Source organism: Hibiscus syriacus, unplaced genomic scaffold (genome assembly GCF_006381635.1).
Source record: "Hibiscus syriacus cultivar Baekdansim isolate YM2019G1 unplaced genomic scaffold, ASM638163v2 tig00111387_pilon, whole genome shotgun sequence".
NCBI classification, from domain to species: Eukaryota; Viridiplantae; Streptophyta; class Magnoliopsida; order Malvales; family Malvaceae; genus Hibiscus; species Hibiscus syriacus.
In genome coordinates, this window is record NW_024063075.1 from 222,582 (window position 1) to 241,286 (window position 18,705).

At 32.5% G+C, this 18,705-nt stretch overlaps 1 non-coding gene and 2 pseudogenes across 1 annotated transcript; 1 reads left to right on the top strand and 2 right to left on the bottom strand.

Annotated features, from left to right (window-relative positions):
• Positions 1 to 1,227: 1,227 nt before the first annotated feature.
• Positions 1,228 to 2,187, bottom strand: LOC120159906 (annotated as a pseudogene).
• Positions 2,188 to 6,990: 4,803 nt separating this feature from the next.
• Positions 6,991 to 7,072, bottom strand: TRNAL-UAA. The gene has a single exon. It is a non-coding gene; the product is annotated as a tRNA-Leu (tRNA).
• A 4,590-nt stretch (positions 7,073 to 11,662) lies between these two features.
• LOC120159909 lies at positions 11,663 to 13,171 on the top strand (annotated as a pseudogene).
• The last annotated feature ends 5,534 nt before the right edge of the window (positions 13,172 to 18,705 follow it).

Below are 18,705 nucleotides of genomic sequence, written 5' to 3' on the forward strand. Positions count from 1 at the left end.
TGCAGATGGTGATGTTGTAAGTGATGATTGTAGATGTAGTGGTATTATGGTAGTGATGTAGTTGATTAATTGGCTGTTTGAAAACCTCCCCTTCAACACTCTTTTTATGTACCATAAAGCAGTTTGTCTTTACTTTGGGACATTGATTCATGGTGTTGGCCACCTCAATTCTAGTTTGTCTTCTTTTGAGATTGAACGTCCATACAATTTATCTGTATAATTTCTGTGTTAATAAAAAATATCCATGCCACCCCATGCTTGTATCCTTAATTCAAACTCTCTGTTTCAGATGGTCCAGTAACAGTTCAAATTCATGAGGATTTCATAGTTGTCTTCATTTAGATTAATGTTTCTCTTTATCAAGGGAATGTATTTCTTCGCAATCCTAATTGGTTTCCTGGTGGTCCAATGAAGAAGAGCCTGACTATAGGGATACTTAATGCCTGCACTTTTCGTGGCATCTCCATGAACCCCAAGTGCCCTTGTTAAACTTTTGCTTCTTGCCTGTGGACCATGCTTCTTGATAAAGAAGGGTCCTAAGGAAACCGAGGTATGATTTTATTTAGGAGGTGCAAAATTATATCATTAATAGAAAATACCAAAATATATATGAATTAAAAATTTCCAGAGATATGAGTGTACCCATCATCCTTCAGTTCATCTCTGGTCCTAAATCATGGGCTGCTATCTTTCTATGAAAGGTGTCAAGCATGTACTGGTGCAAACAGCCATGCGCATGCTCTGACTTGCTTTCATAGCCTAATGCATAGTAATCTTGGCAGAAGCAAAGCAAGCTAGAATTATGATCACTATGTATCTTCATTGTAAAGGTAACAAATGCATACTCTATGCCTGATAAACCATGAAATCTTATATATTTAAATGAAAAATATTCTAGGGTCAAATTGTTACTGAACACAAGCAGGAGATTCCCCACTTCATTTTGTCCATTTAAAGCAGAAGCTGCAAATCTTCATATCTTCCAATGTATCCAATTAGACGCCCTTCCATTTGAGATGTCATTTCATTCACAATTGACCACCTTTTCAATTATTTCAACCTCGGAACAATGTCATTATTAGCAACTCCATTTCTGTAATTAATTTTCCAAATCTTTTCGTACCACAGAAACAAAAGAAAATCCAGCCTGCAACTCTCACAAACAAAAATATTCTGCAGCGCAGGTTATTTCTTCTCTCACATGATCAAAGAATTTAAGCAAATTTGGACAACAAAAAAACTGAAATAAAACAAGAAACCTAACATGAACAAGTGATGAGTTTGTTTATGTGTTCTTACAGGCACAAATCAACAACGAGAACTCGAGTCTGTCTTGGTCTTTCTTCACCATCTTCTCCTCAAACCAAAGCCGGCTATCCAAACCATTCTTGTCCGAAACAAGACACGGCTGAACCGGAAACAGGCTTGAAGAACCAATCGTACGCATCCCATCAGATCAACTAACAACCATCAACGAATATCGTCTGGTTTCCTCTAAAATTCCATTGCAGCCTCTTCACTTCTATCACCATCTTCTTATCGATACAAACCGATAAAACCGGGTGCTTTAGGCCTTCATGTTCCCGGCTGCATCTGATTATAATCGTGTACAATGCCCGAATCACAGAATTGAGCCTTGGTGGAATAAAGTGTATTGCCCGAATAATGTTCTTGCTGGAAATGAGGGTAGTTTTAGCAACTGGGGTTGTGTTTTGAGCTTCTTGGTCACTGCCTCTTCGTCCATACCGCCTAAAACAAGGCCTATCTCTGAATCAACCATGACTAAAACGTAGTACCCGTCGACCGGTTCGGGTCTGGTGTCGTACTTAGCGGTGGAAAGGTCCCAAAAGACTTGGATCTTCGAATGATCGGATTCGATCACTTTGCTGCCTTTCTTCTTCCTGAATAACCTTAAATTGGTGTTGAGTTTGAAACATGTTGAAGGGTGGTCATCGCCGAAGTTTATGGCTAGGCCTTGACCACCACCGGTTGGTTCTTGCACCAAGTGACCTTGATCAAACACTGCTTCTGGGTTGAAAGAATGACTTTGTAAACGCCGGTGACGGAATTCTGGACCGAAGGCGCTAGGCTCGGAGAGATGCAAGCATTGCTTGAATAGCTGCTAGAACACGAAGAATGTGAAACATTTACTGCGTTTTCACTGAAACAAGAAACAATATCTCTCATTGTGAAGAAGATGAAGACAGGTGCATCTGCATGCGTATTAAACAAATATCGATCTCTCACTCAAGGTAAAAGAAGGTGAAGCTTTGTTTTGGTTTCTCTCTTTTGACAGTTCATCATACATATTAAAGAATTCAAAAAAACAGAAGAGAAGTTGGAGATGATCATGGATGCTTTTAATTCCTTACACTTGGCTTCTTTGACTTATCAAGTGACAACTGTTTCTGAAGTGTAGAAGGATAAATATAGCACCTGGTAAGTCTTTAATAAAGTTTAGGGGACAGTGAGGACGTGGAAAGATAGCATGCTACTAACATGGAAAGGAAATTTGTAATTTCCTTGGAAAGCGGTGTTTATCGATTTAAATAGGTTAAAAGTATTATAACAATTTAAACTTTCATTTTTTATATTTTCATTTTATAATCAAGTATTTTGTATTATTTTTTTATTTAAATTTGATTAATTCATCTTAAATCTTACGTTATTATAACAATTATTGATCTAACAATTATAAAATAAACTCTTAGTCTTCTGAATCTATAATTCTTTCATTTTACTTTTAAAAAGTTGTAAATTTAAATAATTTTAAAAGAGATAATTTAGTTAATGATTTTATTTATTTTAAAGACTAAAGACAACATGATAAAAATTAGATTAAACATTATTTTTAACATTTTCTACCGCTGTTAAACCAACAGTTAATAGTAAATTGACAACATATCAATGTTTTAAAATAAAATTTTAATATTATAAAATTAAATTACAGATATTAACAATAAATCTATAAAATTATAAAAATTCTTGATATATTTAAACACATTTACATCAATATTGCTTATAAAATTATCTTTCCATTAGTAGTATACTAAATAGTAATCCATCTCATAATTTCTTCCTATTCAAATTCTAATGTATTTACTAATATTCATATTATATTTACCCAGATGTAAAGATAGCTTTTAAAATTTAAAAGGATACAATTGAAATAAGATATTTTACTAAAAATAATATTGTATGGGCAGTGGAATGATTGATAGTGAATGATAGAACCACAAAAGTAATAGCAACATTTAGCCTCTAGACCCACCCATTGTTGCGGCTTCCAACACCTTATGATTAAGACGACACCTTACAAACATATTGGTACGAATATATGATCTACAGAAAGAATAATACTTTTTTTATCATTAGTATCGATCATCTATTAAGTATATTGACCTTATAGATTAAAATGCTCAACTGACTACAGCTTATGCTATGACTAATTTAATTAAAGCATGTGGTTACAGTTAAGCAGTGACATTGAAATCAATGCTTCAAGCACCCATCAAGTTAGGGTTTTGGCTTTTAGGTCAATAAGTAAATACCCTTGATTTTTTTATTTATTAATCTGAGTAAAGTTGAAGCTTTGATGATATGACCAAAAGAAGAACCCAGGACTTGAGTGCTTTAAAAAGGGAGGCGATAGACCCAGGCCTGTTAATTGGAACATGCGTGTGGGTTTTATGTTATGATTTGCTTTTTAATCAGACATTTATTTGATGTAATGAAAAGAAAAAAAGAGTTTGTCCTTTTACAAAATGTTTTAACTGGGAATGGAGACACCTGGCGTAAGAAATATTGAACAATTAAACAAATGGTTTCTAAATTATACTGGGCTTTTAGAATTGATTAAGTGGCGTTTGCCATTGTTTGTGGGGTACGGACCCCAAGAAAAGGACTGGCCTTAGGGCATGTTCCTTCATTTGCGCAAATAAATGAAAACTGAATCTGCACAAGAAACAGGAAAAGGTACCACAGGCTTTAATAGACATTCAAAGACGAAAGTTAGTTGTTTTAGTATGAGCATAACAACATTATAATCCTATATGTAGTGCACTAAGCGAAGCTATTACTATAACATGCAAGTTGCCAAAATTCATTTTAAAGAATTCGGGGTCATCTTTTCATAACATCTCTTATCGATCGGCATACATAAATTTCTTTGGTAAAGAGCTATTAAACAAATGTAAAATGATATTAATAAGAGGGATGTGACGCTTTTAGTTTTTCCAAACTAATCGTATTTTAAAATGAATAATAAATTAATCTTTCTTCCAACCTACATAGAGTTCGGTAGCTTCAGCGAAATTGTTGACAATAAACATAATAATTAGGGATTTAAAGAGAATAATAATATTCATTTTATCATCAAAATCGTTTTATAAATTTATCTATTTGTTAAAAAGGCATTTTATGAGTATTTTAATTCATGAAATAGTTTACGAGTGTCACGCTCAATCACCAAAGTGATATCAATGTGAAATTTAAATAAATATTTAATTTAAGAAATTGTACTAAATCCGAAAATCTTTTATTTTCTAAAATAATATATACAATAAGTTATAAATTTATTTAATACGAAAATAACTATTACATATTCACCTAAATATTATTAAATTCGGTTTAATTTTGCTCAGATCGGATCGAATCTGGTTCGAATCTAGTTCGGATGTACTGTGAATTGGATCGGGTCGGGTATCGGTCTGGTCAATTTTTGGTTGGGTGATTATTGAACGATTATTTTTTAGTTCGAATCAATATCAGATCAGGTCAATATGGGTCAAGTCAAGACCGGATCAGTTGATTTTGGGTCAGGTTAATACCAGATCGGTTGATTTTCGGTTAGGTCAACCTTTAGATCATGTCAATTCGGGTTGAATTGGTTATGAGTCTAACAAAATCAGTATATATAGAATAATTGATATATACTTGTAAAAATATGTCTCTTTTGTTGATTTTATCACTTAGGTTTAATTTCAATTTTCAGTCGTTCAATATTTGAATTAAACCATCTCATTTAGAGATGATAAACCGATAATTTGGCACAAATACGATCTTATAATAAGTGTTAGAATTTGTTATCAAAATTTTATATTGATATCCTATGAAAAGTTTATAATGAGAACTATTTGATAAAGAAATATTTTTTAATAAAAATTTAATTCCAATTACAAATTTAATATTTTATTAAATTTTAAAAAATAATACATAACTTTATTTGTTAAGTTTTAGTCGTAACATAAGTAAACTTTATATTATTTTTATTATAAATATAATATTTTTAATAAATTATCAATTTTATTTAAATCAATTTATTATTGAAAATAACTTTTATTGTTTAATAACTTTTATCAATTTCAATATGTTCAGGTTGCTTTTGGGTCGGGTTAAATTCGGTTCGGGTTACTTTCGGATCGAGTTAAAATTCGGTTGAGTTTCTTTCGGTTCAGGTTGTTTTTGGTTCGGGTTAATTTCAGTTTGGGTTGCTTTCGGTTCGGGTTTTTCAGTTTGGGTTGCTTTTGGTTCGGGTTAATTTCAGTTTCGATTCGAGTTAATTTCAGTTATGGTTGATTTCATTTTCGCTAAATTTTGGATCGGGTATGGTTCGGGTCGAGTATAAGATCAAATTTGATTATCATGCTGGTTAATATCGGGTATTGGTCGAGTAAATCGGTTCGGGTAATCGTGTTTGGATCAAATTTGCTAGGTATATTTACCCTACTATATTTTATAAGATTCATAAATATAATATACTAGCATAAGCTCATGTTAAAAGCGCGTCATATTTTTAATTCACACAACACAAAACATAGCAACTATAACAATTCACACAACATCATAAAAATAAGGATGAATCTTAGACCACGCACATTAGAATATACCATCAATGATATCTCAGACGACACGTCATCGAGAAGTATCATTTAATATGTACTCGGATCATACAACATCAAATACAAATCAATGAGACATGGATCAAACAACATCAAGATTTACATTTAATAAATCCACATAATCTTGACAGTGATATTCCTACCATACAACATCATAATTATCATTTGATAAGTACTCAATCACAAAGTTAGGTTATATTGAATGAGACCTGAATAATACAACATTAGAACCTACATCAAAAATGAAATATAACTTGACATTGACAATGCAAGAGTTATTTGATCAAAGCTTTACACTCTAAGAAACAGGAACGCGAGTCTTTAAAATGAAATAAACAAGTAGAAGGACTAAACACTAAAATTAAACCAATTTAAGGAGAAAGACTAAAACAAGAAATAGACCAAACAATAATAAACAAAGAAACACAACTCGAATGGACAAGCTACAGGGTCCATTGTTGGTGGTCTAGCTATCAAAGCTGGTGGTATTTATGATCCCGACTTAGCAGAGTTACATGGTCTTATTGCGACTATTAATCTTGCTGTAGAGGAAGGATAGCGGGATGTTATTATTAAGTTTGATTCCACTATGATTATCAATATGTTCAACGATGTGAGTGGTGGTGACTCTACAATAGGTGTACATATGCAACACATTTATGATAATTGTATACGTTTAATCGTTGTATTGCGGTTTATTTGTAGGGAAATAAATAAGGTTACTCATGAACTTGTTAAACGGACCCTTGAATGTAATGTTTCCTATTTTTTCGAGTTGAATTTCCTAAGTTCCTTGTAAATATTGTAAAAAACGATTTGTTACCGATTTGATAAATGAAATGTTTGATACTTTCTTTTTCTTATAAGATTCCAATCTTATGTTGGTAGAAAAGATTCTTAATAATACTCTTATTTTGAAAGAGGAAAAAAAAGGAGAGAGAGACAGAGAGAAACACAACCCTAACTCAGAGACGATAATAATCTAAAGTCCGTCCAGTAACACGTCGGGCAAAGTAGCTAATTTGTAAGAACTGAAATAAAAATTATAAATATCATAATTTAGCAAAAGAAGAATTATATTTGAGAAAATTGCTGGCTGTGGGGTTCGAACCCACGCGCACTTATGTGCAGCAGATCTTAAGTCTGCCCCTTAACCTCTCGGGCAAACCAGCTATTTGGGAACTGTATCATACATATTATATTTGATTTTAAAATTTACTGACAACGGGGTTTTATCTAACGCAAAACGCTATTATTCAACAAAAAATAATTATCAAGAGTTAATAGTTTTATTTATATCACAATCATGAAGACATTTTTTAAAATACCCAAATAATTATCCGCCAAATTGCGAGGGGGAATCCGCAAACAGAACTCTCATCTGTCGCAACATGAACGGGATTTAGCAAGAGAGGCATTGATGCCGTTAAATAAGACGTATTATTCATATTGGCATGGTCCTGCCTTTTGCAAATGTTTTCTACTATGAATACCCTCAAACTCTTTGCACTTCCAGCAACAAAGATGATAATAATAATAATACTTGTCATAACATTTTTAAACGAAAAATTCGAATTAAAAATCAATTATGACTTAATTTTTTAAAATTTGGGGTTTTTGATGAATTTGAAATTTAATTCGAATTGAAGTCGTCATCGACCTTTGGGTTAGGGTGAACACTCCCACAACGCCCAAAATTGATACCTATTCGCTTATACGTTAGTGGATTTTATGAATTAGAATTAAAATATGATCCATTTTTATCGAACGTGGTTAATTATTTTGAATTACAAAATTGCACACAAAAAATGAGTAAGTTTATCTCAGGTTCACTGTTTATTCGAATATTGTCGAATCGCACTATTCCTGTCGAGCGGTGCTTTTCACCCCATTCTACGAAGAGAAATCTTGGAAATAACGAGCAGGGCATTAAAATATTAAATAAAGAAGGATATTTAACGAAAATAAATATATATATATATGTACATAAATAAAATACACAAAACAGATAAACATACAGACACGTAAAATACACATATAAATATTAATATACAACAACCCGTGAATAGTGATATTTACAACAACAACAAAATGCACATGATAAGTTATAAGGACTAATATACAATAAACAAACCAAAGAAGGACCAAATCGACATAAATAAAAAGTAGAGAGTTAACCAGGCAATAGTCCATATCTTTAAGCCCAAAATAGTGATTAATTTACATATAACAAAAAATATAGGGACTGAAAACATAAATAAACCGAAACCGGACAAATATTAAACAAAAAGAACTAAAATAAAATAAAAAAAACAAATTGATAGATCAGGCCAAATACTTAACCAAAATTAAAACATATGTATGATGACTGAAACGTAAAAATAAAAACATGCAAGGCTCAAATCCATAAATATCCCACTTTATTTCAAATCAGCATATCAAATTACAATAACACAGAGACTAAAACTATAATTTCCCTAAAATTGTGAAAATATGGGAATAGAGAGTCCAAAACAACGTCGTTTTGCCATATTTATAAAAGCCAAAAAAACAAGGTTATTTTTCATATCCTTCCCATTTTCTTCCATTGGTTCTAGCTGAGAGAGAGAAAATTCAAATTCTCTCTACTTCCCTCGACGGGGAGGGGGGAGACAGTCGTCGCCGTTCGGCGTTGTCGGTGGTCGTAAAAAACAAATCTCACAAAAAAATAAAAAATCGCCTATTTCCCCTAAGCCTGAAACCGAGGTCGGGTTTGCCTAAAACCCAGTCATATCTCCTAGATCTAGGGTTTTACCTTTCGAATAACTCAAAATCTGGCGACTTTTCGGTTTTCCGACATGTTCCGAACCAAGTAAGGTATTTCTTTCCTTTCTTTTCTTTTTCTTTTGTATTTTCTCTCATTTTTTTGTTCAGTTTTTCCTTCTTCTTCTTTTCTTTTTGGTTCGAACCGCCTCTAATTTTTCTTTTTCTTTTTCCTTCTCTCCTTGCATGTTGGTTTATATGCATTTTGGTTTGGTTTTGGTGAGATATGGTGGCCAGTTGATAGGGGAAATGATTTCCTTACATCATTCCCGATTTTACGGGATTATTTATTTTTTATTGAAGGGTTTTTGATTTGTTGATTTTTGACTGCTTTTCCTCACTGTTTGTACGAGATGATGATGCTGAGTGGTTGAAACGACGACTGGTGAATGACGAGAGTACCTAGCCAGAACAGCGGTGGTGATGTGACGACAGCAGCTCCCTAGGGTTAGGTCAAATTAGGCTAGGGTTTAGAAACACTATTTGGGTCGGGTTAGGTATGTCATTTGAACCGGCTTAGTTTGACTTCGGTTTTGCTGACTTGGGTCAGATCCAACTGAGTCTTGTAAATTGGGCCTTAGTTATAGAGCCTACAAAATGTAAATAAAAAATTAACAATAATAATAATATAGATAATATAATAATAATTTATAAACTCGGACAAAAACGGGTGTCTACAATAATAATGCATGCCTGCCTGCCTTCCTTTCTTTTAACATTTTACAAATCGATGCTTTTCTACATTGTTAAATATTGTTGGCTGTTGCTTTCAGGTTTAAAAAAACTTGCAGTTCTGCAGTCGTTGCGATTCCCTTAAAAAAAGGACGTACGGAAACATTTTATATTAAGGTATGATTTTTAAAATTTAAAAGACGATGAACTTATAAATTCAAGAGGAAATGACTGCTCCGACCGCCCCCACTTAATCCATCATGCATAAAGAACTAGTGCAGTTGCATAAACAAAAATTCTTAGCCATAAATTCAGGAGCTCGGTTTAGCAAAAGACAGCATATCACGATGGATGCATATTCATCTGATTTAGATGAATGTTTGATAGTATGCATCAACCTACAAATGATTGTAGTTTCTTTGAATTTGCATATTGTGCTGATCCCATCATTACATTTTTTTTTCATTTTACCAAAATGGGCATATTTCACTTGGGCCCCCATCAAAGTTAGCCTGTATTATATATACCCTAACACATCATTGATGTGTTTTAACAGGCAAATGTCGCTTACTATATTATTTTAATTTTTAATTATGTAATTTAATAATTATTTTTATTTTATTTTAATTTGAATCACATATTTCTCATCAACATGAATAATGACCACCGAACTTGACTTGTGTTCCCAGTTTCCACTCATGGATTAATTTAATTAAAATTAAAAATATATTTATTTAAAATTTAAAAATATTAAATCAATGAATATATATAAATAAATAAGTAAATACGAATATAATTTAAAACTTTTAATCAATAAAATTTGATTTATTTACATACGTACAGATATGGATCCCAACTAACTTTTTTCAGCAGATCGAGATATATTAGTACTTTTTCGTCTAATTCAAATTATTATATAAAAATTATATGCAATTTAAAAATATAAATCTGGATCCCGTAGATGCTTGTATAGTTAATAATGGGTGATTCATTGGTAAATAATTTATATCGTTTAAGTAAAATCGAGTTTAAGTCATTATATATGTAAAAAAAATCACTAAGATTTCATCCACAAAATCATATGATTATAATATATGTTCATAAAAATTATAAATTGGTAAAAAAAGATATTTTAATTATATAATGAATGGATAATTATAATTATATATGTTCATAAAGTTATAAAGTGGTAAAAAAAATTTAATGTTAATATTTGTGTGTATACATTTTGGTCTGATAGGTGGTGCTACTAATAAAATAACAATGACGGGCATTATTGACCATGATTTGGTCACAACAAAGTCGTAGGCCTATTTTTGGGTGAATCTCGCAATACATGTGACATATATAACCCTTAATTTAATAACTAAACAAATGTTTGGATCACAATTTCTTAGAAACTCCATTCTTTGAAGAGAAACAAAGAAAATTTCTTACTTTTTCTTTAAAATAATTCTTAGATTTTTGTAAAGAGCTGCCTTAGACGGCAGTTTGTCATCTCTTTTATTTTTACTTTTTCATTTAAATTTAAATAAATAATTTCTTGTTTTGATTTTTTTCTTTTCACATAATATTAAAATGTTATTTTTTGTCTGATTTTATAGCACGATTGTTTATTTACTTTTTATGACACAATTTTATTTAATATGAAAATTAACTAATTTTTATTACTGAAGTCGGTTATATTAATAATTTTTAATATAAAAATAGTCTAATTTGATTTTATTATTTAAAGAGAATAACAATCCTTTTGTTAATAACTTAATAGTAAGTCTATAAACAAACACGAACGAGAATATGTTCATGTTCGTTCTTTTAATTTTAACCCGATAAATGAATGAACACAACAACTAAACAAACAAAATTTCTGTTAATCAATTTTATGTTTAAAAAATGGAGTAAACTAATTAACTAATACTAAATTAACTGAAATATCAATTTTGTATCTTGATTAGTTAATTAATTAGTAGTGAACCAAAAAAAAGAAATTAATTAAAATTTAGGTAATAAAAGAATTAGAGTTATAACCTACCCAGATTTACGGAAAAATGATTTTTTTTTCATAAAAGGAAAAATGGAAATATAGGATAAGGAAAAGGTTAGGTAAGCTTGAAATTGAAATTATTTACATTATAAACTAAATTCAAAAAATGGAAAATGTAAAATAAATAAATAAAGAAAGGGAAAGGAAGGGCGGAAAGGGGTAGGTGTGAGACTGACAGAACCATATGCAGCACATGTACTTGCCTTGATATAAAGTCCCTTCTCTCCCTTCCTTTTTTCTCAGCTTGACGTTCTCTTCTTCAACAGAACACCAAGCTTTTAACTACAACAATTCTTAATTCCTTCCTTTTCATTACGAATTAGATCAAATATGCAGGCCATTTCTCCTTCGTATAATCTCAATTCTCATTCTATCATTCGCCCTTCAAACCCTCGGCGGCTCAACCGCTTGACTCGGCCCGTCATCCGATGCGTCTACCGCTATGACTCGGTTCAATTCCCTAACGGAGTCGGTTCCAGCCGTGCCGACTGGCAGAGCTCCTGTGCTATTCTTTCAGCAAAGTCTTCTCTCAATCAAGGCTCCGGCGACAACTCGAACCCTCCTTCCAAGTCCGATCACATCGCCGCCGCTGTCAACGGCCACAAACTTCCATGATCTTAACCTTGTCCCAATCGACAAAATCAACAAGCCGCAACCTCCTGCGCAGAAACCGTTCATCACCGATCTCTCCCTGCCCCGATGCACGGATCTCAGCTGCGTGTGGCTTACCAAGGATTCCCGGAGCATAATCCGAAGCTGCAGCGGGTAAAGCTTATCCTAATTGTGAAGCTATCCCTTGGTGACCAGTTCGAAGTGGCATTCCAAGCCGTTGAGCTTTGGATCGCAGATCGAGCTGTCCTACCGGTGGAAAACTCGCTAGGCGGTTCTATTCATCGGAACTATGATCTTCTCCTCCGGCACCGTCTCCACATCGTTGGCGAAGTCCAAACCCAGTCCACACTGTCTATTAGCTCTACCAGGTGTGAGGAAGGAGTACCTTTCACGCGTCATTTCTCATCCACAAGCTCTCTCCCAGTGCGAGCACACGCTCACAAAACTCGGACTCAACGTCAACGCGAAGCCGTTGATGACACTGCCGGAGCCGCGGAATACATAGCTACCAACAACCTCCGTGACACAGCTGCCATAGCGAGCGCACGTGCAGCCGATCTTTACGGACTCCAAATCCTAGCCGACGGTATCCAAGGACGATTCAAGTAACGTGACGCGCTTCGTTATGTTAGCTCGGGATCCAATTATCCCACGCACGGACCGGCCGTCAAAACGAGCATCGTTTTCGCTCACGATAAAGGAACAAGCGTGCTTTTCAAAGTGCTATCGGGTTTGCGTTTAGGAACATCAGTTTGACGAAAATCGAATCGCGGCCGCACCGCATCGACCGATTCCGGTTGGGTGACGACGCCAATGTCGGAACCGCCAAGCATTTCGAGTACATGTTCTACGTGGATTTCGAGGCTTCAATGGCGGAGGTTAGAGCTCAGAACGTTGGCTGAGGTTCAGGAATTCACTCGTTTTGAGGGTATTGGGCAGTACCAATGGATATGACGCCTTGGTGCCCTTCCAGGGGAGATGATCAATCCCATGAAAATCAATTCTTCTTTTTCTTTTCTTCAGTAATTATAAATTCATCAATGGATTTCACAACACCAAAATACTTCGTTGTTGCCGTCCTTGATGTTGTTATTGTTTGGTAAATACTTCCCTAATTAAGTCCTTCCAAAATTTTAATTTATCCCCTTCTTTCTTACTTCAATACTCATCTCTATTTTATCTTTATGTTTACTTCTAAATTCCAAGTTATCATTCCATCAATCAAATTTTAAGGGTTAATTAATTAATACTCGTTGATCATATTTATTTTTAAAATAAATAACATGATTAATTAACATTACAATCATATTATTATCATTTGGTTTATAATTTAAGATTTTATTTTGTAAAATATATTTAAAATTTAAAATTGATATTATAAATTAAATTATAAAGCTCAAATATAGGTGTCATAAAAAACTACACTCATGATTAGATTTGTTTAATTTCATTTAAAATCAAATCGACTCTGTTAATCTTTATTCTCTTATATAACTTAGCTAGGTCTTAGACTCACTAAAATATTAATTTCTCTCTCTCTAGAATCTCATTTCCTCTACAATTAAATATTATAATTAAATTTAAGATTTATCATAAATAAATAAAAAATCAACCAACTACAATAAAATTAAGTACGAAGGCTATAAATTCGTATATAGCACTAGGCCATAAAATCTAAAAATATCAGTTATAACGATTCTCTATTTGACATTAGGATAGATCTCATTAGCCTAAATAAGGCTAAAGTCGTCTAGTTACGACATAAGGTTTAGAAATTTCGATTTAATGAATTAGAGTTGGGTTTTAAAATAATTTATATTTATTTTATTTTCATACTTTTGTCATAATTTATATGTAAACAAACTTTCAAAATAAATGTAACGGTCGGATGAAATGTGATGTGTCATACGTAGGAAACCCAATTTAATTATATATAAAATAGAGGGGTTGGTGAGGGGAAGAGCGTGAAGATGAAGAGGAAATGGGGGGGGTAGGTGGGAGATGTGGCCTTGCTTTGTAGTTGAACTTCAAACCTACCTTTTAAATTATATATAAAATAGAGGGGGTTGGTGAGGGGAAGAGCGTGAAGATGAAGATGGGGAAATGGGGTGTGGTAGGTGGGAGATGTGGCCTTGCTTTGTAGTTGAACTTCAAACCTACCTACCCTTTTCTCATCTCTCTCTCACGTACGTCGGCATTCCTCACCGGTCATTTTGTCATAATTATACAACGCCAACGTTACATAACAATTTAAATTTTATAAATATAACATCAACATAGTATAAATAAATAATTTCATCAATTCAATAATGATTATTGCTATAATATTTAAAAATTAAGTTTGAATACATTTGAAAATATATAATCTTCTTCAATAAGCGGTTTCAGTGTTTAAAAGAATAATTATTTTTATAGGCTTTGAGTTCGAACATCAGTAACTACATGATAATTGAACGTTTATTGTTAAAATAATAGAGAGTCATTTAGAACAAATAATATCACATCTAATCACTATAAATACTAATATATATATATATTATATATATATATATATATATATATATAATTTTCTAATTAAGAGTACAATATAGAAATAATTTAAATTTATATAAAATTATATAAATTTAAAAACGGTTCTAAAATAAAATTAATGATATTGAGACTAGAAATATAAAAATTAATATGGTTATTCATGCGTGTCCCTACATGTTCCATTTCTTTTCAACGTTTACCTACTCGACCCCCTTTTCTTGAAAGTATTGATTTCATATGTGGAAATTAAAGATCTTTATATATAAAAGAAACTTTTTTCTGATTAATTTTCAAATGATATTCTCTTGTATATAGTAAAATAAAAGCAGATATAGGTAAATGTAATTGAATATATTTTTATACTATGTGATACGATCAATCAGATTGAGATACTATTTTATTGATGAAATAGAGAAATATATCTTAGATATTTTTTATAATCATATACATAAAAATTTGTCACTAAAAATTATACAATGATAAGTCTAACATATTATTAACCTTTTCTTGATATTATTTTTTTCTACCCGATATTAGGGTTCTTTTTCTCGGTATTAGGTTCTTTGCCGCCTTGGTCAATTTGTTATTGTTTGTTTTTTTTGCTTCTTTTCTATTTTTTAATTCTCTGATTTTATTTTCTCCATCGGTGATTTGGAGAATACTCTGGATAATCTTGATCTTGGTGAGGAGGAGTAGGTGACGATTGAGATCGAAAACTCTAATGTATAACCTTTGATCTTTTGATAATGCTTAGTTGGAAGGTTTCTCACGTCGGGAAATATAAATTTTCAAGCGATGCGGGCTATGATGGCTAATGTGTGGCACCTCATTGGCGATATTTCGATAACGAATTGGGGGAGGGGCGTTATCTTTTAGACTCTATCACGAAGTGGATGTCACCAGGATTGTTACTGAGGGTCGTTGTATTTTAACTCTCGTTTATTGTGTAATGCTCGAAACCCTAGTTAGTAGTTCGAGTTAACTCGAAATCTATTTTAGTGTCCAAAATAATTATTAAAATTACCTTAGACCAAGGCTAAGAGGATTTAGGTTGTGTTGGGCCCAAAATACTTATGTAAGGTGATGATATTAATAAGGGCTTGAAAGTATAGGGACGTAACACCCATCTCCGTACCTTTACGTATACAAGCTATAGATGTCATCACTTTTAAAATGTTTCCCATTTGAAAATCCATACAATTTGTTTCATTTTAATTAAAACATGCATAACTTACATATACAAATAACAAGTGATGTTCCACAATTCAATGTTTACAGTAGTTTAATTCAAAAGATTTTCAAAGCGTTTTATAAACATATTACATGTCAACTAAAATATATCAAAAGTAGACATGTATGTCATACTATTACTGAATTAGGTGACTCTGACTTGATGTCCGATAATCCTTACTCAGCTGGTATTCAACCTACGCGTGAATGAACACACATTAAGTATACTTAGTGAGGCATACATAATCATAAGCAACTTATAAACATAATATAGAATAACAATTTCTAATATTGAGCAACTCTTTACAATTTATTGTAACCTTATAACTTTGCACCATTGGTTCTATTACAATCATTTCCCCAATTTCTATTTAGGTTCGTTTATTAGAATACACATTTAGTCCATATACCGGAAATTCACCAAATCATGATGGATTTCGTGGTTGCACACATAGTGCATGTATGGTGATTCATCCACTCAGGATGAATTCCGTGAATATGCACACGAAGTGCCTATACAGTGATTTATCCACTCAGGATGAATTCCGTTAATATGCACACGAAGTACCTGTACGGTGATTCATCCACTCAGGATGAATTTCATGAATGCAAACGAAGTGCCTGTACGGTGATTCATCCACTCAGGATGAATTCCGTGAATATGCACATGAAGTGCCTGTACGGTGATTTATCCACTTAGGATGAATTCCATGAATATGCACACAAAGTGCCTATACGTTGATTCATCCACTCAGGATGAATTTCGTGAATATGCACACGAAGTGCATCTACGGTGATTCATCCACTCATGATGAATTTTGTGAATATGCATACGAAGTGCCTGTATGGTGATTCATCCACTCAGGATGAATTCCGTGAATATGCACACAAAGTGCATGTAGTACACATAGTACTGATATATTGATGCAATATATATTTTTAAAAACATATCTTTATAACCCTTAATGTATAAAATAAATTCACTCACCTGACTATCCTTTCTATGTATCCAAAAGTTAAGGCTGGTTACTCTAGTACTTTGCCTTTGCCCTTAGTTTTGCTTGTTTCGGGAGCTTGGTTCGATCTACTCAAGCATCCATAGAAAAAAACATATACTATACCAATGTTAGAATATTTCCCAACCATTATACTTAAAAACACTCAAAATAACATATCATTAATTTTCTATATCAATATCAGCCTATTTTAACATTTCTGGCTCCATAGTATAGATACTACTACCCTAGTATCGATACTTTATACTATGTACCGATACCCCCTTCAGGTATCGATACCAAAAATAGGTCGATGTTGCCTGGTATAGATACCCTTACCATGGTATCGATACTACCTTTTATGGTGCCGATACCCCCTACCAGTATCGATACCAAAATTAGATTCGATGTTTCTCGGTATCGAACCCCTCATTATGGTATCTAGACCACTTATCTAATTTATCTCATTTTAGCCTATAGTATCAGTACTGTTCTTAGCAGTATCGATACCTTCCCAGAATTTCCAGTTTTAACTCGAAATCACCCAAATGGGGTCAAAATTCTTTATATTTACCCATTCAATACTATTAAACTCTTTCTTAAATATCCATATTATCATTCTTTCATTAGCCCTTAGAACATCTAATACCATTCCTGAATATTCGATTTCAATAATCAAACACTTTTTCTAACATGTTCTTAATCCAATCCAAGGCTTCTAATCTCTATATATCTATTTGGCAAGTCAAAACTACCAGCAAACATCCATATACACTCCTATTTTAACAAATCACTCAAAAAGCCCATTTCTTCAATCTTATATCTCATCCATGACTTATTTTAATCCCATTAAATCATCCTTAATCTTCTAACATACTCAATGCTTCAAACCCAACCAAAAACAAAGGAATAAACTGCTAAATTGAAAACTCACCTTTGAGCTATGAGGAGGGATATGCACGGGAAAGAAGAAGAAAGAAAAGAGTTGACCAAGTTTAAACCCTTTTCCCTTTTCTCTCTACTTTAATACCCTAAGAGAAATGAATTTTAAGTCATTACTCCAATTGACCTGAATATCATTATAATCTTCCATTAACTACAATTTAGTTTTAAACTATTATTCCTAATTCATTCTCATCTTATCATTTAATCGAATAAATCCTCATATTTTAAATCATTTTAATAAAGTCCTTAATTCAACATTTGGGGCATTACGAGGACCTAAAATATAGTTTACCCATTTTATTTCAGCTAAAATGTTCTCTCTTGTTTTTATATTTTTCACGTGAATCAAAGCCCCAATAATCTTACCAAATACTTCTTCCTTCTAGCATTTTCCATTTTTCTTTTCAAGAGCCAATCTTCAAGCTTTAATTTAAGTTCTATTTTGCAAGTTTCCTCTATGGTTTCCAAAATGGGTTTTTTTGGGAGGTTTAATAAATCTAAGGATTCTATGTTATTTTTGTTGGATTTAGGCTATTGGAAGTATTCTAATCCTTATTTTCATTACATAGATTATTTAGAAACTTCTCTTTTTATCTTATTAGTGAAAGAAGTGGTGAAGCCTCCAAGATAAAGGGGAAGGAAAAAATCTTTCATTGAGTGAGTTGGAGCTTTGTTTTTTGTTGGATTCTATGTTATTTTGGGAGGTTTAGGCTATTGGAAGGTTTAATAAATATAAGGATTCTAAGTTATTTTTGTTGGATTTAGGCTATTAGAAGTATTCTAATCCTTATTTTGATTACATAGATTATTTAGAAACTTCTCTTTTTTATCTTTATTAGTGAAAGAAGTGTGTGAAGCCTCCAAGACAAAGGGGAAGGAAAAATCTTTCATTGAGTGAGTTGGAGCTTTGTTTTAGCCTATAAATCAAGGTATCCACACTTACAACTTCTTTATACTCTTGGTGGGTCATGTT